Source organism: Cebus imitator, unplaced genomic scaffold (assembly GCF_001604975.1).
Source record: "Cebus imitator isolate Cc_AM_T3 unplaced genomic scaffold, Cebus_imitator-1.0 Scaffold10, whole genome shotgun sequence".
NCBI lineage: Eukaryota > Metazoa > Chordata > Mammalia > Primates > Cebidae > Cebus > Cebus imitator.
In genome coordinates this window covers 11,724,375-11,748,631 of record NW_016107325.1, presented here as the reverse complement: position 1 = coordinate 11,748,631, position 24,257 = coordinate 11,724,375, and the positions used below count along the sequence as shown (strand labels likewise).

At 35.5% G+C, this 24,257-nt stretch overlaps 1 protein-coding gene and 1 pseudogene across 1 annotated transcript in view; one reads left to right on the top strand and one right to left on the bottom strand.

Annotated features, from left to right (window-relative positions):
* Positions 1-24,257, bottom strand: part of B3GALT1 (beta-1,3-galactosyltransferase 1) — a 583,718-nt gene that overhangs the window by 299,323 nt on the left and 260,138 nt on the right. The window lies entirely within an intron of this gene.
* LOC108317796 lies at positions 22,680-23,552 on the top strand (annotated as a pseudogene).

Here is a 24,257-nt window from a genome sequence, read left to right as displayed (position 1 = left end):
CTGCTGAGTTTCTGAGTTTGCTCCTAAAATTTTATTAACCTGAGTTTTATTATATCACAGTCAATTTGGTTATGTCAGATAAACATTGTTATTATTTACTCATGTGTAAGCCAACCACGATGCTGATTCAGAAAACTGCTCTCATTTGCTTTCCTGATATGAATAGCTTTTATGCTAAGACCTAAATATTGTTTTAGATTTGGTTATCCTTGAAGCCTTGTTAAAAATCTGACATTCTTATCTAAAGCTCAGGTAGCTTAAAAATTATTCTCTGCATTGGAATCAAATATTTTAATAATGATAACACAATAAATATTTGATGGCATGTTTTGATTATGTAATAAGGGATAAAATGGTATCTCTCTGAAGATGTATAACAACACTTTTAAGTACTGAAGACTTGATTAAAAACTCCTATTAAGAAATAAGGAAAAAGATGATAAAGTTAACCAGTGGAGAAATTAAAGGACCAGAAACCTATTTTCAGAAAACGACAGAATGGAATGCACTATATGATTAAATACACAAAGAAAATATCTTGTTTGGCAATCCATCCCATTTTCATATTCGTAGTCATGCCCACTGGTTTTTCCAAAGAAAAACATATTTCAGCAAAAGCTCACTAGTATCCTTGGAGAAAGTCAAAGCCACATCAGAATGAAGGAATCTAGAAACTCATTCTAAACTCACTAAAAGGCAACTTCCGTTTGGAAGAATTTTTTAAAATTAAAATCAGACTATTCTATATTATTGGTCCCAGTAAGAAAAAAAGTGTTAATAATAGTAACAATAATAACCCATGTCTATACTGCATTTGCTATGTGACAAGCAATATTCTAAAATATATATAAACACATTTCAAATGTTGTAAATTTATTTATACTACTTATCTGCTTTACTAAGCAGTATTACTAAGTAGTTTATAGGAGTTCAAATAGGTATTTTTATTTTATTACTAAATAGTTTTGTTTATTTTCATAAAAACAGATAAATGCAAGGTTGTACACTTCTGGGTCTCCTACATTTTTATGTGAAATATCTTTGTCTAAACTTCTATGCTTGCTATGTACCCTAGAGGCTAGAAATGTCAGAACTGAAGGAGAGGTTGGTAATCATATAGCCAAGGAATCATCAGTATTAACAATATGAGTGCATTTTACAGATGAGACAAGGCAGGGCTGAAGATGTGAAGACTCTCAAGGTCATCCAGTTAGTTAGGGGGAAAGTTAGACCCAATTCTCCTTGCTTCCAATACTGAGAATTTTCCACTGCAAGCAAAACTGATGCAGCTGCAAGCTCTTAGCAGTAACTAGCAATGAAGATAGGGCTCTAAGAAAAATAAACAGCCTCCTTACAGTAAGTCATTAAAACCCTAGAACATGACAGAAATGCTCCATGTCTGTTTAATCTATTGGAAAGAAGGATTATTTCAAATGAAATAGCAAAGTTATAATGTAAGGACTTAGCTCTGAGGACTCCAGAACCCTTCTCAAATGTCCCTTCCAGTGTGCTCCCAGACCTCCAACAGGGGAGACAGTGCCATTTCTCACATACCTACTTCGGACTGGCCCAAGTCCCCCCTACTCTTGAGCAGTTGCTCAAGAGTAGAGCTGCTGCTACCCCATACGGTGCCTCTGTGTGAATTTTGGAACATGTGCTTCATCTGGGTGGTTAAATGACAAAAGGCACCTCATGTGGGCAATTTGCCTTTTCTCAGACTGGAGATGACTGCGCCCCTCATCCAGGAGGATGCAGACAACCTCCAGAGGGCAGTGCTCAGAGAGCAGACGGTTGGCCGATTTCCATCCTTCCCTGCTTTCCTGGCAGGACACTCCTGTGCAATACACAAACTGCACAAGTTTACAGGATGATCTTGCTTTTGAATCTGTTGTCTGTCCCATTAGTTCCCTGAAGCCTAAAATGTGATTTCATGGTTGCAGAGTCCTCTTCTGGGTACCTACCAACACTTACATTCCCTTCTCTCTAGTCTCAAAGAACAAATTTTTCCACTCCTTATCCAAAGGCAACATCTCCACCAATGCCTCTAGCTCATCTTCTGCCAACTCAATGGAACAACATATTTTTGCTTGTTATCTTCACCTTTTTCTGTACACTAAAAACGCAACTACATTCCAGGTAATAGTTATTTGGTGGAAGAGGCTGGCTAGCAGTTCACCAAAACTTTTCCCCTTTCCTCCTGGGCACACAGGTAGACCACATTCTGTAGGTTCCCTTACAGTTAGCCGTGCTTTATGACTAAGATCTGGCAAATGGGCAAATGGACAAAAACGAGCGACATGTGGGCCTAGCCTATACAATATCCTGGGCAATCCAACATCGTCTCCATCTTTTCTCATGTGCAGAATATCCAGTAGAGGTCTGTGGGCCCTGGGGGATGGTAGAGTCACTAGGTTGAAGGAACTGGGTCCCTGAACCAACTGCAGAGCTGACCAGCCATGCCGACCCTCCTTGGACTGTAACATAAGTGAGACAGTGTTTGGGTTAAGTCACTGAGATTGGTGGTTGTTAAATAAGTGGGCTTACCCTATTTAATGCACAGGCTCAAGCCTTTCCCATCCAAAAACTAAATAAAACATCTTTTATGTGTATGTCACTTCATCCTCATTCTTCAGATGCAACTTCCTCTCTTTCATCCCTTTTTCAACAGAACGTCTTTAAAAAGGCATCACCAAAGTCCACAGAAAATTGCACTTTCCATTTGCTAGGCTCTAGTGGGAAGTCGGACAACCACTAGAGGCCACTATTTTTATATGGTACAGGAAATTCAATGCTACCATGTTTCCTGTCTACATCCAAAGACATCAAGGCTACAGGAAAATGAAAAGTAGCTCTGGTTTATCAAGATTTTAGAAATCATCATGCATTTTTATTTTCCCAGTTGTTATCATAGAATTGATTCAGGCTTGGGGTTTGAGATATTTTATTGCTGGAAGAAAATATGCAGAGCTTGTTTTTGCTCTTAGTCAAAATGCCACAGGCTCTTAAAGGAAAAGTAAGTTTCTGGAGACTTACTGCATTTTAGGTCACAAAGTCCAGAGTGTATGCTTTAAACTCCACCACTTCCCTCCCAAGTACTCAGGCTTTCCTCTAAAGGATAATAAATGTAGTTAATTATTTTTTGAAATGCATGCACTACACAAAATTACCTCATTATCTGAGATTACATTGCATATTCAATCTGCTTTCTCCAACTCCCTCAGTAGATAGCAATGCAAAGAGATGAGAAGGATGTTGACTTTTGAGATTAGAACCAGCTGTATGGTTAGTGGTAAGCTAAGTAGATTAGAAATAAATTAGAAAATGGTATGAAATACTACTATAGATAATCAAAACTAGAATTGGAAATTGAGACCTGAAAACTAAACTTTTAAAAATATTATGCAGAAAATATTCCATTGAAAGGCAGGTCTGGCACAGCTATTTAGCTGATCAAAGAGTAAGTTAAAAGGAATATTTCTGACTTGCTTTTTCCTCAAAACATTTTTTGCTCTAGAATAACCCAATACAAACATTCAAAGGAAAAATAAAGAAGTAAAAATTACATGTCTTTAATGGTAATAATATTTGATGCTGATATTAGGTTGAGAGAAGGTAGAAAGTTTCTGTAAAGTTTTCAAATCATCTGGACTCAGCTTTCTGACTATATTAAATCCTCACTGAATGACATCTAGTTTGCTGCTGTGGGCAGGTAGAGAGGCTGGTTATGCCCACCAAGTGATGTCTCCACACCAAGGAAGGGGAGGCACTCTTGCCATGTATACAGCTAAGCCACTTCCGCCAGTGTTCATAAAGATGTAGGTAAGAGTTGAACATAGCAAGGGAAAGCAATGATTATTTGCTAATATGAGGGAATTACCATATTAATGACTTTAATGGGCAATTTCTAGTTGTCAAGGACTCATCTAAGAAATGCCATACAGAGTGAAGAGCATACAGTTATTTGTGAATTTAAGGCAGCAGGGCATTGTGGAAAGTCTACATGTGTTCTATAGGCCAGGGTTTGGTTCTGCTTTCATCTCTTCCAAGATGGACATCCAAGGAAGGTTAGTATGCAGGTTATGAATCTTTTTTTCTGTTCCCTACAATGTCCTGCCTAATAGGAGTGTCTTTGTGTGCCTCAGACCTTTGATCACCATGCAGTCTAACAATGTGATGTAGGATGGGGGCTTAGGAACATACCTTATCAGCTGCAAACTCTGGAGGAACTAGAAACTAGAGGTATTTTCCTAAAACTGGGAGGAGCTAGAGACGAAAGATAAGCCACATGGGCAGTAGACTAAGCCCAGTAAAATCTCTGGACACCAAGACTGAGGTGAGCTTTACAGTTGACAGTACTCTCTGAGTTATGTCACATATCAGCTGTGAGAAGGCAATACCATCCAGGAATCACAGAGAGAAGGTGACTAGAAGCTATGTATTTGTGCTCTGCTGTGCCCTCTTTCCTTGCCTGGTTCTAATTTATATCCTTTTATAGACTGAGCAAAACTTATCCCAAACTCCAAAATTCAAAACACTCCAAAATCCAAAACTTTTTGAGCACCACTGTGATGGCACAAGTGAAAAATTTCACACCAGACCTTATGTTTCATGCCCAAAATTAGTAAAAATATTGTATGAAGGTATTTCAGCCTGTGTGTATGACATATATGAAAAATAAATTTAAAGTTGGGTCCTATCCCACGATATCTCATTATGTATATGTAAATATTCCAAAATCTGAAAAATTTCAGAAATTCAAAACACTTTGGGTTCCAAGCATTTTGGATCAGGGTTTGTCAACCTGTATTACAATAAAACTGTAATTTTAAGTACAGAACGTTTTTGAGCTGTGCGAGTCATCCTGGCAGATTACTGAACCTAAGGGAGTCTGTGGGGACTTTGAATATGTAGCCAGCTGATATGACATGAGGGTGCCCCGGGGACCCTTGAACTTGTGGCTGGTGTATGAAGTGAGGGCAGTCCTGTAGAAGACTGTGCTGTCAGACTTGCTGTTTGACAAACTAATTGCAGGCTGATGTCAATGTTGGCAGAGCTGGCAATCTAGAAGGCTGTGCCTTTAACCTGGAGTTTCACTTTGGGCACTCTTCATCTAAAGTCTCCTTCCTCTTTAGACTCTGCTGCATCCTTGTGGTTAACACCGTTATTTGACCATTAAAAATCTGGCTGGTGTGGTGGCTCATGCCTGTAATCCCAGCACTTTGGGAAGCTGAGGCAGATGGATCACTTGAGGTCAGGAGTTTGAGACCAGCCTGGCCAACATGGTGAAACCCCATCTCTACAAAAAAGTATAAATATTAGCCGAGCATGGTGGCCCATGCCTGTAGTCCCAGCTACTTGGGAGGCTGAGGTGGGATAATTGCTTTAATCCAGGAAGTGGAGGCTGCAGGGAACCGAGATTATCCCACTGCACTGCAGCCTGGGCAACAGATTGAGACTCTGTCTCAACAAACAATCAAACAAAACAAAACAAAATCCACTGTCCTTTTCTTGAAAATTTTTAAGGGCAGCAATGTACCTATATGAGCCAGGGGTTGGCTCAAGTTTGGCCAAAATCAATCATGACAGTTCTGTTTTCTGCTTTCCCTTTAATCTGTGGGTCTTCATGTGACCCTGGTCGGACCACTGAGCTCTAAGCAGATTTCTTCTGGGGGATGCATGTATTCTGGGGAAGCTCTTGCCCTCCTAAGAAAGTATATAGCTTTTTACCTGTTGCTGGTTTATCTGCCTTAAATGTGACACAATGCTTGCAGGGCAGACTATAAGGCTATAAGCCAACATGCTAAGGAGAGCTGAATTGAGCCAAGGACACTAGTAACATTTTTAAGCCACTGCATCAGCCTTCTGCTACCTATTTTCAGACTTCTTGTTATATAAGAAAAATAAGTCTGTATTTGGTTACAGCCAGTATATGTCTGATACCCTGTTGTTTGTAGCCAAATGCACTTATAACTTCCAAGTCCCTAGAGAAGGAATAAAGAGGCGAAGCACCATATTCAAGGTCAGAGGCTGCACCAAGACTGTGCTCTAGTTTCCTGACTCCCACTCAACACTTTTTTCAATGCTACTTTCTCCCCGTTTTATCCCTTATTTTACGAATGGCAATAAGCTTAATAGTCTACATACTATTCAATAATGTAAATTAAATAACCTTCCAGTTACATAAATAAATGTTATATATATAGCTCAGTGACCCATTACCAGAGCCTCATAACAATAATTTAACTTGAATGATCAAGTTGCTTTTTCCATAATTTTATTTTCTTACATTTTTCATACATCTTTCTATCTTGACCTTTACCAATTCCCATCCCAGCATACCTTATATTTTCATATGTGATACACAATCATGTCATCTGCATTTATACTAAAACTACTTTATTCTATCCGCTGAAGCATTAATACTTTCAAATAATTTTTAAAAGTTTATTAATCTTATCTCAGCTGTTAGAAAGCATCTATATAATCTTTGCTCCAAATAAATTTGTTTCTTATTTGATTTAAAACAAATATTAAACTGACTACATTTCTGAGTAATTATTAAATAGACTTTTCTCACCATATTGTTTGTGTTTTAAAAAAGTCATCCCTGTTTAACAGGATAAATCCCACAGTTCTAGAGAATAAAGCCCATATATTATAATTTTTCTCTGTTATTGACTCAGCTGAGAACACAATTAGTATATATTTCCCTTCCCAAATGTCTGCACTAAACAAAAACCTATAAATCAATCACTTTGCAGTGCCTCTAATTTCTTATTATTAATATTTAATTAGGAAATCTCATATAAGAATATTTACAGCTACAGTTTTACACCAAGAGCTTTAAGCTCATACTTCAAAATGTTCTAGTCGAGTATTTTTTAACTTATAGGGTAAAAATAAATAAACAATATACCTCTAAATAATGCCATTGTTAGTTTTGGAATCTACTTGAGTTCTTTCCCTTTCTTCTTATGAAAGAAAAAGCTTTAATACAAAGACCTATAGGATATTACAGTACTGAAAAGATTCTGCCCATTCTATGTAAGCTATGCATTTCAAAAACAAGACAGGAGAAGTAGAATTCCACTTTGTGAACTTGCTTTTCCATCAGCATTCTGACTATATTCTCAAAAATCTTTGAGAATAAAGTACCTTTTATACAAATGGATCAGTGTCATTCTAAATATTCTTCCATTTCTTGGTAAAAGCGTTCTGCTGAATTTATATCTCATTTTATTGGCATAAAACAGGCAAAAGTTCCTGAATCACAATATGTATTTTGTCTGAAACAATGAAACTATGACTGTGGCTTTCTCCTTCTTCCAAATGTGGAGATTTTAGGGAAGAAATGATAGACCCTGATTTGGCCACATTTTAAACACAAGCATGTAACAAAACTACCATCTGGCTTCCCCATTGTAGAAAGTTAGTATTTTGTATGATACCTCATAGCAGAATCACTTCTTAAGCCTTATTTTAAATCTTGAAATATCTTAGAAAAGAAAATTGAATACAACTGAATGAAAATTTAGAAAACACAAAGAGAATACTGATAAATTATAAAAGGACAGGTCCTTTCCTTTCTCTTTTATCAGGAAGAAAATTTATTTTACATTATTCACATAAGAAAACAAGTGAAACATATTTAAAAGAGTATATAAAATACGTGATGGGATTCAATAAAAGCAGAAGAAAACAGTTAATAATTTGGATTTATTTAAACATATAATAAATAAATAAATTGGTTCAGAAGGACTTATAAAAAGAATGAAATGTCTTTTCAAAATGTCCCTCTAAGTTCAGTGTTTGTATTAATATTGCCATATAAACCTAGAGTGCAAGTAGCTCCTTCTAAGTCACTCACTCATCAGATAGCAGCTTCAGGACCAAAAGCTTCGTGTTGTGACCTCTGAACCCAATTCTGTTTCCACTAGATGATTTGTCTTTTATGGAAATGGTCATGTTCAAAAGATTAACTGCAATGTAAATTCAAAGCAGGTTAATTAGGAATAACGAATTAAATAATTGTGTCCTTATGTGGCCACAGTTGGGAGTTTGGGGTGAGCTGAGAGATATTAATGGAGGAAAATGTAATCAGTACAAAAATATAAAAATCGAATAGGTCCCTAGGAAATATTCAGCTGGCACTATTGCAGTGATTCCAGAAAAAAAAAAAATCTATCTGTACAGATAAAAGGCAAGTAGAGAATTGAGGCAATTTCTAAATATTTTAGACTTTTCCTAAAATCACAACTGAAATACTGAGATTACTTTATAAAAATTTTAATTACTTCAAATCTTCACGTGTTTCATCATGTGTACACAGTTTAAATCCTTGTGTGAGACATTTTCAAATATCCATAAGAAAAAAGTGGAACAGAGAAAAGGCAACTCAACAAAAATTTTACAACTTCAATTTGCCTGAAAGGCATTTTTTTCCTCATCTGTCATTTATATGTATATTATAAAATAACTTAGTATTTAGAGGTGAGAAGAAGAATAGAAATGAAAGAAATATGGGCTGAGCAAGAAGCCGCATCTTTAATCAAAGTGAGTCAGAAAAGCTAAAACTGACAATTTATACTCTTGATCATATAATCAGTAAAATAAGAAAGGAAAATACATTGTTTTCTACCTTAAAGGGAAGAGTGCAGTGACAAGAAAGAAAAAGAAGCAGCAGGTTTGAAAAGTAAGGCCTCAAAACTTACTCTTCAGTAAAAAAAGCTTATTCATGAAGAGACTTTTAAAAAATAAGAGTAAGCCACTATTTATAAAAAGGTTACCACTTGGCTAGAACAAAAAATTCTGTTTTAAAGTAATTCAGAATTTCATCCAAACAAAGCACGCTTTTATTTTAGGTTGTCTTAATGATCAATTTATATGTGCCAAGTTTGGAAAGTTACCATTTCAATAATTTAATATTAATATCCACTGTTGTCACTTGGTTGGTAGCCTTGTTTGAATGAGACCACTTCTATATTTCCAATATCTCTTTTTCAAAATGTGATGGAGAAATTAATTTAATTCTCCAGAATTAGATTTAATGGGGAGTGAGAGAAAATATAAAAGGAGATTTAATAGTACACAGAAATAACGTATGTGAGGTGAGACATGGTTGCCTACCAGATAGAGCCAATGGCATAAAGACAACCAAAAACAACAATGAAACAGAGACAAGTTGTTTAACACCAATGGGAATCTCTAACATACAACAGAAAGTAAACATCAGATTTCTGGCAGAATTTGGATGAAAGAAGCAGCATGGTACATAGTTTTCAATACTTAGAAGAAAACCAATGACCATCAGGTTTCCTATCAGAAAGAGGACTCAGGCACCAAATAAGTAGCCTAGAGCAGTGTCTCTCATACATGAATGTGCTTATAAATCATCTAGAGATCTTATTAAAGTGTAAATTCTAATTCAATAGTTCTGGGATGGGGTCTGAGATTTTCCTGTCTCCAACAAGCTCCAGGAGATATGGATGCTGCTGGTCTGGAAACAACTTTTTGAATAGTAGAGCACTATAGTTTGAAGTAGGAACAGATGCAGGCACTTTCTTGATGCATGCTTGGATAACCTGTCCTGGAATTGAGACAGTCTTGGCAACCCCTTGGACTAGCTGGTTTTCTTTCCTATGAATGTCATTCTAGAGTGACGAGGCCACTCAGAGGAGAGACAAAAACAAAGTATGAAGAATTCTTTTGGGAAAAGAAAGATAACTAGTATTTGCCCAAGTGCAAGACAGAAAATAACCATTTGGTAATTGCTTTAATTGATTCATTTTAATAGATTCTACCTGTTCCTAATAAATAAAATCTGAATCATATTCAGTATGCATTTTCTCCAGAAGGAAAAGAGTTATTTTTTAACTGTTGGAGAGAAAAAAAAATTATTGATTTGATTATTAGCCAAGGTTCAGAAAATAGAAAATAATTAAAAGCTTTCAAGAAAGCAATTTAAATTAAAATGTATATTTAAATTATATCTGGTTATTTCTTATTTTCATTAATATTTTGTGCATACCAAATTATATTATCTTAACCTTATATTAGCTTCTAATAATCTCAAATAAACCTGTATAAATAGAAGGAAGGCTATTTTTAGTTAACTAAAACAGTTATATGAGAAGAGAATGAGTATAGCTCTGCAAATGATTTTACTATAATTCAATTTTGTATGTTTATGTGACTTACAATTTATGCTGTAATGATAAAAAATAGTCAGCACTATTCTGCCTTCTTACAAAATATATCCATACCAAAAGTCATATAAATCTGAAGTTTAAAATAGTTATCACTCTGTGGGAAGAGGGCAACTGTTTTTGCAAAGTAATGCATTATTCAGGGTTAATTTGGGATAATGAATAATTTTTGTCTAACCTTTGCTAGATGTATATAACTTTACCATTCTGAGAAATTACAGGCATTTTCATTTTTTTGTCCTTGGAGGTCTCATTTTTCTTCTTTGTACTAAATTACAAAGATTTTTTTTTTCATTTATAAAGCTAACTATTCCAGCACAAATTTTTTAAATAGAAAAAGAAATAACTATTTTATACTAAAGCTCTTTTTGAGAATTCTAACCATGTTTACACTATTGGAGAAAAAGTAAACCATAATTCAAAATGAGATTAAGAAAATTAATCTATTTGTTACTCTTATTGGACTGCTTTTTTCTGTCATTAGTTTTTAGCACAGATTAACAATTAACAGTGTATTTATCTTTTTATAACTTTTACACTATTATAAACTAAGTATAATCAGATGTTTCATCTGAATTTTTTATATAAATAACAAGGCAACAATTTGTAGTATAAGAACTATTTGTCACATAGAATGTGAGATACAATTAGACCTTGTAGATAAATTACATTTTTTTTTCACATTTTTAAACATTGTATTACTTATCAGCGCTTTAGAGGCAGGTATAGTTTTTGTGTGTGAAAACCAAGAAGACTCAGTTAAGTATTTTAAAGAATCTTCTACTAAAAATCTATTTACTTTCATATTAAATCCAGTGGTTTCTATGATTTATATAATGTTCTAAACTATTTGAGTTATCCAAGGATAAACTGTAGTTATTTTCTTTTTTAATTTTTCATTTTGATGAGCAAAACAGATTGAGTTTGGAGAATAATTAAAGCTATCTCCTGGAATAGAGTGTTATACACTGCTCCACCCAGGGTGATTCAAAGGAATTTTCTCACCAATGTTTTAAAGTCTAAAGAGTTCAGGTAGATTACAGAGAAGCAAAAAGGTGAAACAACACTTAAAGAAATTAAAATTACCCCCTTAACGCACCCTCTCCAATATTTTAGGTTTTATATTTGCAACCACCTTACTATTCTCAGGACATTAAAAACATAAATACAGATAGACACACATATATATATGCATAGATAATGCCCATATACATATATACTGATACACACTTTAAAAGCATATATAAAGATATGTATTTGTGTGTAATTTACTCAGCTAAACCAAGTTTGTTTATAGTGTTTAAAATCTTTTGATTATTTGTTCACTAGTATCCAGATGTAGCATAAATCTTAATAGAGCTAAGTTAGTAAGATGTGAATCAGAGGAAACCACCACAGAGTAATAAACTGGGGGCACAGGTGACTTTAGAACAAGCATCCAGGGCCAAGCACGGTGGCTCACGCCTGTAATCCCAGTGCTTTGGGAGGCCAAGACGAGCAGATCACCTGAGGTCAGGAGCTCAAGACCTGCCTGGTCAACACAGTATAACCCCATCTCTAGTAAAAATACAAAAAATAGCCAGGTATGGTGACACATGCCTGTAATCCCAGCTACTAAGGAGGCTGAGGCAGGAGAATCACTTGAGCCAGGGGTTGCAGTGAGCCAAGAACGTGCCATTGCACATCAGCCTGGGCAGCACAGCGAGACTGTCTAAAAAAAAAAAAAAGCAAGCATCCAGGAATTTAAAGAGGAATGTTTGAAAAAGCTTCAGACTTTTAGAAATAATAGGTTTTGTTCTCTTTGAAGCAATTGTAAATGGCAGTTCGTTCTTGATTTGGCTCTCTTTAAGTCTGTTATTGGTATATAGGAATGCTTGTGATTTTTGCATGTTGATTTTGTATCCTGAGACTTGGTGAAGTTGCTTATCAGTTTCAGGAGATTTTGAGGTGAGACGATGGGGTCTTCTAGATATACAATCATGTCGTCTGCAAATAGAAACAATTTGACTTTCTCCCTATTTGAATACCCTTTATTTCTTCGTGTCCTTTGTAGGGACATGGATGAACCTGGAAACCATCATTCTCAGCAAACTGACACAAGAACAGAGAATCAAACACCACATGTTCTCACTCATAGGCGGGTGTTGAACAATGAGAACACATGGACACAGGGAGGGGAGCATCACACACTGGGGTCTGTTGGGGGGAAATAGGAGAGGGCCAGCGGGAGGTGGGGAGTTGGGGAGAGATAGCATGGGGAGAAATGCCAGACACAGGTGAAGGGGAGGAAGGCAGCAAATCACGCTGCCATGTGTGTACCTATGCAACAATCTTGCATGTTCTTCACATGTACCCCAAAACCTAAATGCAATAAAAAATATATTATAAAAGAAAAGAAAGAAATAATAGGTTTTGAATTATTTTGAGCTACCAGTAGCAGCAAAAGTAAGGCAACAGTTTAGACAGGAGGAGAGGAAGTCAGAAAAGTTTCCGAGGTAGAGTTGAGGGCATTTGCCAATGCTTTGTGATGGTATCAGGGAAGGGGCTTGAAGACAAGGAAGGAAAGGAATTAAGAATGGCTCTTATGTTTTGGCTTCAGCATCTAGGTGGATTATTGTTCTATTTACAGCAATCTGGGAGGGGTAACTGAAGGAAAAATACATATGATTAACTACCATCACTAGATTTTTAAGTCTTTTTCTTGATATATCCCTTTCTATGCTGTCTTTACTAGATTCTCTCAGAAACATATAGCACATAGAGATACTGTAATTTTTTTCCTGTCTTTTTGATTACGGATATGGTTTGGCTGTGTCCCCATCCAAATCTCACCTTGACTTGTAATAATCTTTATGTGTCAAGGGAGGGGCCAGGTAGAGATAATTGAATCATGGGGGTGGTTTCCCCCATACTGTTATTGTGGTAGTGAATAAAGAAGTCTCATGAGACCTGATGGTTTTATAACTAGGAGTTTTCCTGCACAAGCTCTCCTGCCTGCCATGTTGCAAGACCTGACTTTGCTACTCATTCACCTTCCGCCATGATTGTGAAGCCTCCCCAGCCATGTGGAACTGAGAGTCAATTAAACCACTTTCCTTTATAAGTTACTCAGTCTTGGAATTAGCTGCATGAGAACAGACTAATACAATCACCATGTTAGGCCTCAGAGTTAGTTGGCCCAGGGACCTGGGACTTTTAGCAGGCTTTCAGAAGTCAATGTTGGGCAAGAAGTAAGCAGATGAAGTTTACATTCCAAAAGAGAGTTTCAGAGTGTTGGAGTGGAATGGCAGCTATAATTTTAATTTTTTTCTGCAACTTTGGTGGGTTAGTTTCTAGTTCCTTAGTCAGTATGTTCCCCCACAACTGGCAGAATGTCCTTTCCCTTCTCCATGTCTGAGCAGCAGAGTGGAAGGGCCTAGGTGCACTGGTTCCTACAGGACTTTTACCTCACCTGGAGTCTTTAGGGGGACAAATCCTAAGGGATCAGAAATGTTTTCTGCTTTTCTTTCAAATTTTCCTTTCTCTTCTCTCTCTTCTCAACACACAAATATATCTTTATCTCTAACATAAGAATTGCTTTGGTTAAAGGATAGCAGATAGGAGAGCAGGAAGGAAAGGGCAGTGAGGCTTCAAATACAGATTAAGAGTTACAGGGCAGTGATGAATGAGGTTGTTTATTTATCTTTCTTTTTGCACACTTGCCATTTTAGGACAAATAAAATGTTTCCCAGTCTGCATTATAAAAAGAAATTGTCTTTTGTAACCACCAATGCTTCAGTTACTTCCATGTGAGTTAAGAATTCTTTATCTCCATGTCTTTCTCTTTCTTTTATTCCCTCTTCCTTCCCTCTCTTCCTCTCTGCTTCCCTTGTTTCTTTATTTCCTGTTCTTGTTATTTCTCTCTCTCTTTCTGGCTAACATTTAAGAGAGTGTGTGTCTGGCATGAACTGAAATATCTGATTGCAGTGCTTGGCTGGGTACAGTGGCTCATGCCTATAATCCCAGCACATTGGGAGGCCGAGGCAGGTGGATCACTTCAGCTCAGGAGTCTGAGACCAGCCTGACCAACATGGTGGAATCACGTCTCTACTAAAAGTACAAACATTAGCCAGCCATGGTGGCACACACCTGAAATCCTAGCTATTCAGGAGGCTGAGGCATGAGAATTGCTTGAACCTGGAAGGAGAGGTTGCAGTGAGCCATGATTACACCACTATACTCCAGCCTGGGTAACAGAGTAAGACTCTGTCTCAAAAACAACAACAAAACAACAACAACAAAACACATCTAATTGCAGTATTGCTACACTAAACAAATTTTGTTGAGTAAGACACTTTTGAAATTGAACCTTCTGACCTTGTATACTATTTAAATACAAAATACAGTTTGATTTATAATGGCTTTTATTATTGATTTCTATATAAAAAGAGTTGTTCAATAGAAATGATGAAAACCACATCTTCTTTTTAATACAGACGAAAACTTTTCTAATCTTATTACTTTGAAAACGCAATTAATGCCAGCCATTTATTCCTGGGAATTAACGCAGCATCTGTTAAATTTGGGGGGTTGACATGGCATGCCTCTCCTTCTTATGCCTATGCTTTCTGACTGTTTTTCTGCTTTTTGCCTTCTTCCCAGACAACAAATTCAAAGTACTGAGCTGCCTCTTTCTGCAAGACCTGCCAGTATAACACTGAAGCAGTCAGATTACGTCTGTTGGCTGACCGAGCTTGATATTTCCCTAAGATGAAGTAACCCCACATCTGAGATATTCCTGAAATTACATTGCAGGTGGCATCTCAGAACTAGCATGGCCATGCCTTTCCCATGATAGGCTGGTATGCTGTATAGACTGTGCACTGAACAACTCCTGGGTTACCACTTTCACGAGCTCCCTAAAGTTGTATACAGTTCCATCTCTTCAGCCGTGCTGTGTGACCTTATTACAAACTCATCCCTACCATAAATGGAAGTCTCTTCCATTAAAAAAAAAATCTATAACTCTATGATTTACTGTTTTGATTCTTTACACTTTCCAGTGACTTATTCTAAGATAATCCTTTTTCATTTGTTCCCTTAATGACTTAGCTTCATCAAGGGAATGGAACTTCTGATAAAACAGTATGGCTTTGTGCAAGATCATGGTCCTAGAAGACAGTCTTGGGTTTGAGTCTGGATCTGCCAACTACTAGCTTTGTAAACCTTAGTGGTTATAGTCCTCCAAGATGACTGTTTTTTTTTTTTAATGAAGATAACAAAAGCTTAACTTCAGTACCATTGTAAGAATAAGCAGTGCCTAATGTAGAATATCACAAATGCTTAATAAATATTGGTTTCCTTCTCCCGCGTATTTGCTGGTCCAGGTTTGATTAATTGTAAGAAAATTGTAGGCAAAGTGATACTAACACCACTTCACAAATTTACCTAAAATAACATAATTTAACTGCAGCTGTATCCCCCTCCCCTGCATATAAATATGTACATATCTATGTACTTTCTCTTCATGTTTACAGTCATAGTTGCTTGGCAGGCAGATTAAAGGTTCTTATACTAGCATATGAGTCAGCTCAATGACTATCTTAGGATCTCTTTTTGATCCATTCCTTGTGATACTCATTGTATTCAAAACATCTTAATTTAGAACCATATTTTTGATTTTCCATAGCTAACAAAGGTTTCTCCATTAAAAATGCCCACCCACACAAATATTTCCAGCTAGTATATTTTACATAAAGACAGGGCAAATCGTGACCAAATTATCTTCCATTCTCTAACCCGCGAAAGTTTCAATGTGTTGCCTGTATTCCCTCTTTCCCCTCAAAAAAACCATTAATTGAACTAGATGACAGATCTGAAGAAATTACCTCCTATATACAAAAGGAGAGAAACAAAGATACAAAATATAAAAAAAGAAGTTAAGAGATATAGATGACAGAATACGTAGGCCCAACCCACATCAAGTGAGATTCCAGAAGGAAAAAAAAGAGAGGATGGGAGAAAGCAATGTCTTCAGAGATAAGGGCTAAAAATGGTCCAGAATTGATAAAAGACACATATCTTCAGAAACAAGCTTTGAACAAGATTAATAAAAAGAAATACACCATATATGTTTTGTAATGAAATAGTAAAAGCTCAGAGACAAAGAAAACACATTAATAACAATCAGAAAAAAATGGCAAATTACCAAAAATGAGTAATTATCATAAAACAGACGTTTTAACAGCAACAATGGAGTTCAGAAGATGGTGGAATATAATTTTCAAAGGGCTGAGAGGAAAAAAAAAAACCCATTACCCTTGAAGAGTACATCTGTCTAAACAATTCAAAGAGTGACATTTCTAGGCAAACAACAAATTGAAATTACTGTCACTAAAATACCTCATTACAAGACCTTTTAAAGGATGTACTCCAGGAGGAAGAAACATGGTTGCAAAGGAAAGGACTGAAATGTAAAAAGGAAGAGTCAGCAAATAAATTGCTTAAAATGTAAGGGAATCTAAACAATGCCTATCAAGCACAACAATAATAATGTCCCTTTAGAGTGGTTTAAAAACAGTTCAAAAACAATAGGTAGTTACATATATGATGCTAGAGACATTATAAGAAAACTACAGACCAATATCCCTCATCATCAGGGACACAAAAATTCATAGCAAAATATTAGTAAGTAAATACAGCAAGATAAAAATGTATAATTAATCATGACAATTGGGGTTTACCACTGTAATGCAAGGTTGAATCAAATATCTAAATATCAAATTCTCTAAAATTCAATATAAAAAATAATATGCCGTATTAGTAGAAAGCAAAGTCGAATTATTAATAGATTCTTTAAAAGCATTTGATGTGTCAATACTGACTTATGATAAAAAAAAAAAACCTCTCAGAAAACTAGGAATAGAAATAAGTAGAAATAAAATGGATATATGAGAAACCTACAGATAATGTAATGGCGAAAGACAAACGCAAAGATGATCATTCTTACTGTGGATATTACACTGGAGAACCTAGCTAGTGAAATGGGTCAAGTGGAAAAATTAAAGGCATTTAGATGAAAAAAGATGAAGTAAAATTCTCTTTCTCCACATGCAGACATGTTTTCTTCCACTAAGTAGAAAACTCTAAGAAAGCTGTAAAACAGGATATAAACACAATATACAAAACTCAACTGTAGTTTTTATTTATTAGCAATAAAAAAACAAAAAATGAAACAAACTGTTGCATTGTTTTCTTTAAAAATAAGCACTCTACATGCATAGGTTATACATGAGTATAACACGTACGTGAGTATGAATGTTATTTTATTGTTTTCTCCTTTTCCAAAAGCTAAGAGAAGCTAATGAATGATAAATAGTGAGTGAATGTGTGTGTGTGTGTATGCATGTGAAAGTGTGTTTGTAGGTGAGAACAGAGTGAAGTACAGAAATATATGAAAGTGTGGATAGAGAAAAACATTTTACTTGATTTAAAGCAATAAACCAAAAATACAAAAAATAAGTATGTACAACAGTATTCCATATAAATGAAATGATTCTTGATATTTTATTTAGCAAATGCTTGAATAGGGTGTAAATAAAGAATATTTTCTAAGACTTATGTGCTACAGTGGCCTCGAATATTTCTTTATTATGCTATAGTAATAAGTTAAACCAAACAGCACAAAAGTTAAATGGCTGGTGAATCTGATTATTTTGTCCTGATTGCAGAAATTATTTATTGAAAAATTCATATACTAGCATCCCAATAGACAAATTAAAATATTATATGACAAAAGTCCTCAAAGAAGAAACATAAGTGGCTAATAAACAGGAGAAAATGTTCAACATCATTTGTGGCAAAGACATACAGATTAAACCAACAATGAGATCCAATTAGCAATTTACATATTCAACCTAGCAATTTAAAATAAAATTATGAGGAATGCATAGGACCAAAACAGCCACTACTAAGCTTTCAGAACATTTGACCTCAAATTCGTCTTTGCAAAAATGAACTTATCCAAAAAATAATTTAAATGTTTTGTGCAAAAAAAAAAAAACAAAACATGAAAACATTGAACCAAAATATTCACAATAAGTAAATGGCCTAGTAAATTAAAATACCTTGATACATTTTGAGATATTATTACGTGGTTATTGAAATTAGATATTTGTAAGGAATGGGCATATATTATCATAATAGTTAAAAGTTATGATACATAGAGTATAAATAACACTAGACTCTCAGAAACATTAAAATATGCATGGAAGATAGAAGAAAGGAAGAAAGTGCAGAAATATTAATAATGATTCTATCTAGTTGTTGGCATCACAGTGTTTTACATTCTTTTTAAACTTTTTAGAACAATACATATTATTTTTATGCTCAGAAGTAAGCTGTGTGCTACTTAAAGAAAGAAATAACTGAATCCGACTTTCCTATCTTGGAAATATGCCTTTGTGACTGGCTCTGATAATGCTGTCCAAAGGCTCTAATAATGCTACAGTCCTACTCACCACAGCCAGTGCAATCTTCACACCTGGTGGTTGATCATCTGGGTTACTCTAACACATTATGAAAAACAAAACACTACATTATTAAAGAAGTCCCATCCTTCATTTAATTTCCTGACAGTATCCTTTCTGCTCTATCCCCCTTCCTTTTCCCCTGCCACCTCCATCCCAATCCACCCTCAAACAGATTTATGCTGAAATTTATGCCCATTACCAAACAGCAGAGCTATTATTTAAAATTTTAACATGTCACTGAGATGAAGTAATTATTACTTTGACATTCAAGACCTTGGGATTAATATTTTAAAGTTACCATTGCTCATTTGCTATGTGAATGTTGGTGTCTGTATTTGGTAGGAGAATGAAACAGTATATATAGCCAAACAACAAAAATAAATGGATAAAAATGGACTCATGATAAAAACCCTAAAGTACTTGAAATGCCTAAAAAATTCTTTCTTGTTCACATGCTATCAATTCAACTACATAGAACAAGCATTAGTGCCCCTATTATGTACCCTTGTAATGAATACGCAGGCTAATCTACCTAAGCAGATTGTATGCAGAAGTAATTTTCTGTTTCCCCAGAAGATCTACAAAAGAAATGAGCTTAAACTGGTATGATTAAATCTGACTTGATTTTTAAAAAAAATTGATATTCAGTTGAAAGAATAATTAAATATTGGAAAGGTTTCCTATCAAGGTTGTGAACAGCTGAAAGAGTTGTAAAAATAAGACAAGCATTCAATAAAGATGGATGATTGCCTCAGTGCAAGGCAGGCTACAGAGTGGTAGCTAAGTCAGCTAAGCATTTGGATTCTCTTCTATCCTTAATTCTCAGATTTTTTAATAGCTGTTTCATGGCCTCACTTTAACATCAAACATCAAAGAAAGTGGATCATTCAGTACAATCCAGCACAAAAGAGGATTAACATTTTATTTAAGGAACTATTCTAACAGCATGTATATACTGTAAAAAGACCATTCATTTTTTCCTTTAGAAGATGTTTAGTGAGCACCTATTGGCTGCCAAGCACTGATCTTAGGAGCTAAGGAGTTATAGAAAGCATATGCCTTCATACAACTTACATGCTAGTGGGGGATACAGACAAAAAAGAGATAAACAAAAATATGCAATATATAAGTGTAATAACAAACACAGTTTTAGAGAAGAGACAAAGGAAGATGTGACTGCTATTTTAGTTAACACTGAGCAATAGAGAGATAGAATCTGTTTGAGAAGCAACATTTGGACAGAGATCTGATTAAACGAGGAAGCAAGCTCTGCAAATATCTGAAGGAAAAGAATTCCAGGTAGAGATCGGTGTCACAGAGCGTGGATTGGCTTTCAGGATCAAGGAAGAAATAGGCACAGGGGATTGGTCGCAAGTGTGCTCAGTCAAGTAAACAGGAGCTAGACAAGTAGAGTCGCATTGTCCATTGTAAAGATTTAAAATATTTCTTTAAATATAACAGGACTCCACTAGAAAGCTGAGAGAAGGAGAACGACATAATCTGATTTATGACTTGTAAAAAAAACTGCTTTGGCTGCTATATAAAGAATAGATTTGGGAGAAGGGTGGAGTCAGGGAGATGATACAAGAGACTGCTGAAATAATTCAGGTGAGAAATGGTGTGGCTTATACCAGAGGTGCAGCAACAAAGAGGGGTGAGAAATGATTAAGCTCTCTCTATATTTTAAGATATAACTAACAGATTTACTAAAAGATGAGATGTGAGCTATGAGAAAAAAGAGAAGAGCCAAGGATGATTTTAAGATTTTTGGTCTGAGCTACTGAAGAGGTGCTAACAACGGAGAGGGGGACAGCTAATGGTGGTGCTCATGTGGGAGGAGAGTGAGATCAGGAATAAAGTTTTCCATATGCTGAGTTTGAGAATTCTATTAGTTGCCCTACTAGAGTGTCAAAGAGGCAAATGTCAAGAATGTGGCACTAGTGTAGAGGTTTGGGCTGGAAGTATTAATTTGGAGGTTGCCAGTGTATACAGATGCTATTTTGGTACATTTGATAAGCAAATCGCCTAGTAAGAGTGCAGATATAGAAGGGATCAAAGGTTTAGTCTGGAAGGAGATATGCCAGCATTTATGGTTATGGGAATGAGAAGCCAGTAATAAAAATTGAGAAGACACTGCTGGTGAGACAGGAGGAAAACAAGGAAAATATGTGTTTCAGGAGCTAGGCAAAAAACTTTTTAAATAAGGACAGAGTGATCAAAGTGTCCAATTTTTTTGACATGTAAAGTAAATGAAAAATGAGAAATGACATGGGTTCCAATGAGATGGGAGACTGCTGGATTGCAGTGCCAACTGAAGCATTTCAATGCAGTGGTAGGAAAGAAAATGCTATTGAAATGGGATCAAGACATAAAGGGAGATAACAGGGAGCACAGACAGTGCTCTAGAGTTTTACTATTAATACAAAAGAGGGCAGAGAAGCCAGAAACAGATCCAGGATCAAGGGCACAAAGCTGGGAAACCCCCTAGGAATCCTAAGATCTCTCTGTTTAGAAAACAAAACAAAACAAAATAAGTAAAAAGTATTACAACAATTATTGCCTTATTTGATGTAAAATGGAATAATATTTCCGGTATCCTCCCATTATTCCATAGACCTGCACTAACAATAGAGGAATTAATGAAAAAACTGTATACAGCATGTAGTTCTATTTCCTGTAAGAGTATTTCATTAAGGACATTTTATACATGAGGAAACTGAGACCAAAGAGACTAAGAGACTCGCCTAATATCATGCAACCACAGTAGCAAAGTAGAATTTGGTCTAGGTTGTCTGGCTATGGACTATACACACTCGTCTCCTTGAAGAAGTGAACACGGTCCCTTATATACTGGTTATGGAAATTGCAGTGTAGGAAATAAACAGAGTAACGTGACAGTAAATAAATGGAGGAGAGGCTCTCTTAAATAGGGACCAGGGACTCCAGAGGCACAACTTAGATTTAAGAATTAAATAAAACCCAGACATTCAGAGGCCAAAGGGCAGAGTCTCCAGGTAGGAGAAATACAAAATGCAAAGTCTCTGACATGGAAATAACCTGACATTTTCTTGCAGTATATCGGAGGCCAGCCCAGGATGCTTGAAGCACAAAGAGCAGGAAAGTTAAAAAATGAGGTTAGAGAGACAGGCAGAAGCCAGATCATGTCTGGCTCATTGAGCCACAGTAAACTGTGTGGCTTTTAAGTGCAGGTGAAGGATCATTTTTAATGCTCCACATTGGCTACAAACTGTATGTCCCATCTCTTGATGGTATATGGCAACATGCTTTTTCTCTTCAAATCTCCAATCTAACTTAATTTTATCTTTTATAATGTCATTCAATTTCTTCCCTCATCAAAAATCAAAAAAAGAACAATAGTTTATTGAATTGCTACCTTTTTGAAAAACAATTCTGGAAAAATTTAACACAAACAAATAATTTTAATATTCTTTTTCTGGTTAGAGTAGACAAACTTCAGGTTCTAACCTTGACATTGCCATCACATATGCAGCTAGTCCTCAGAAAAATACTTGACCTTATAATACCACCATTCCTTCAAATTTTAGGGGAAAAAAGCACAAGGTTTAGAGTGATTATATAAGATTATGAATAAAAATATATAAAAAATTATATATCAGTGTACATGATTATGTTATGAAAAAAGCATGCAATATGGAGTAAAATAAAATATTTTGGTTAATACACTTGAGTCTGAAAATAAAGTTTTATTATTTATGATTTTGTGAAAAGGAAGTCAAATTATTAGTCAAAGTTATCTGAGTAAAAACATCTTTTATAAAGAAATGACAACACAATTTTCAGTTTTGATCTAGAAAAATAATCATAAATGTACTAGTTTTTATTCATATAAAATGAAGTTATAAATCACAAAAGGGAGAAACGTATTTACATCAAAGATAATGGATAAAGATTTAATATCTTTAGCTCTTTACCATCTTGCAAGATGGGGGGTGAAAAAGTTGAGAAGCCAGATACTAAAGTGAAGAAACCGGAAGCCAAGAAGGCTGATGCTGGTGGCAAGGTGAAAAAGGGTCAAGGCTAAAAAGCCCAAGAAGGGGAAGCCCCATTGCAGCTGCAATCCTGTCCTTGTTACAGGAATTGGCAGGTATTCCCAGTCTACCACGTATTCCATAAAGGCCATGTACAAGAGGAAGTACTCAGCTGCTAAATCCAAGGTTGAAAAGAAAAAGGAGAAGTTTCTTGCAACTGTTACAAAACCAGCTGGTAGTGACAAGAACGGTGGTATCTGGGTGGTTAAACTTTGCAAAATGCCTACATATTATCCTACTGAAGATGTGCCTCAAAAGCTATTGAGCAGTGGCAAAAAACCCTTCAGTCAGCATGTGAGAAAACTGTGAGCCAGCATTACCCCTGGGACCATTCTGATCATCTGACACCACAGGAGCAAGAGGGTGGTTTTATTGAAGCAGCTGGCTAGTGGCTTGTTACTTGTGACTGGACCTCTGGTCCTCAATCCAGTTCCTTTACAAATAACACAACAGAAATTTGATATCAATTTTGCTATCAACCAAATTTGGTATCAACCAAAGTTGATATCAGCAATGTAAAAATCCCAAAACATCTTACTGATGCTCACTTCAAGAAGCAGCTGCAGCAGAAGCCCAGACACCAGGAAGGTGAGATCTTCGACACAGAAAAAGAGAAATATGAGATTACAGAGCAGTGCAAGATTGATCAGAAACCTGTGGACTCACAAATTTTACCAAAAATCTAATCTATTCCTCAGCTCCAGGGCTACCTGTGATCTGTGTTTGCCCTGACAAATGGAATTTATCCTCAAAAATCGGTGTTCTGAATGTCTTAAAAACCTAATTAAATAACTGATTATCTTTAAAAAATACAAAAAAAGATTTAATATCTTTAATATGAAGAAAAATGATTAAAATCAAGAAAACACTGAAGCCAACAGGAAAAAAATGTGCAAAGCACATAATAGATTCTTCCAAGTTCATAATATTGAGAGAGTGGTGTGAGATGGGCAACTTTAAACAACACTGATATGGTTTGGCTGCCTGAAATCCATATAAAAAAGACATTAACCTTTCATACCATTAACCATGGTAGTTTCATATTTAGGAATTTCCTCCCAAGAAATCAGAAATGGGGAAAAAGGAAAAGTAGAAGGACTATAAATATCGTATCATAGGATACGATTACCTAAGTTATGATAAATCCCTAAGTTGTAATAAATGCAGATATTAAATAAATGTATTAGAAGATAATAGGGAAATGCTCTTTATTTAAATGAATTAGAAACAGTATATATAGTATATGTAAATGATATAGTTGAATGCGAATTCTTTAATATAATAATCTGCATTCAAATGTATACTCATAAAAAATTCTGAAAGGAAATGCAAGAAAATGTTATAAGTAGTAGGAATATATGTAATTTATATTACCTTTCTTTACTGTTTTCTAAAATACTGACAAAGACCATGAATTGAATTTACAATTAGTTAAAAAGAACAATATACAACCATAAATCATGAAATGAAGT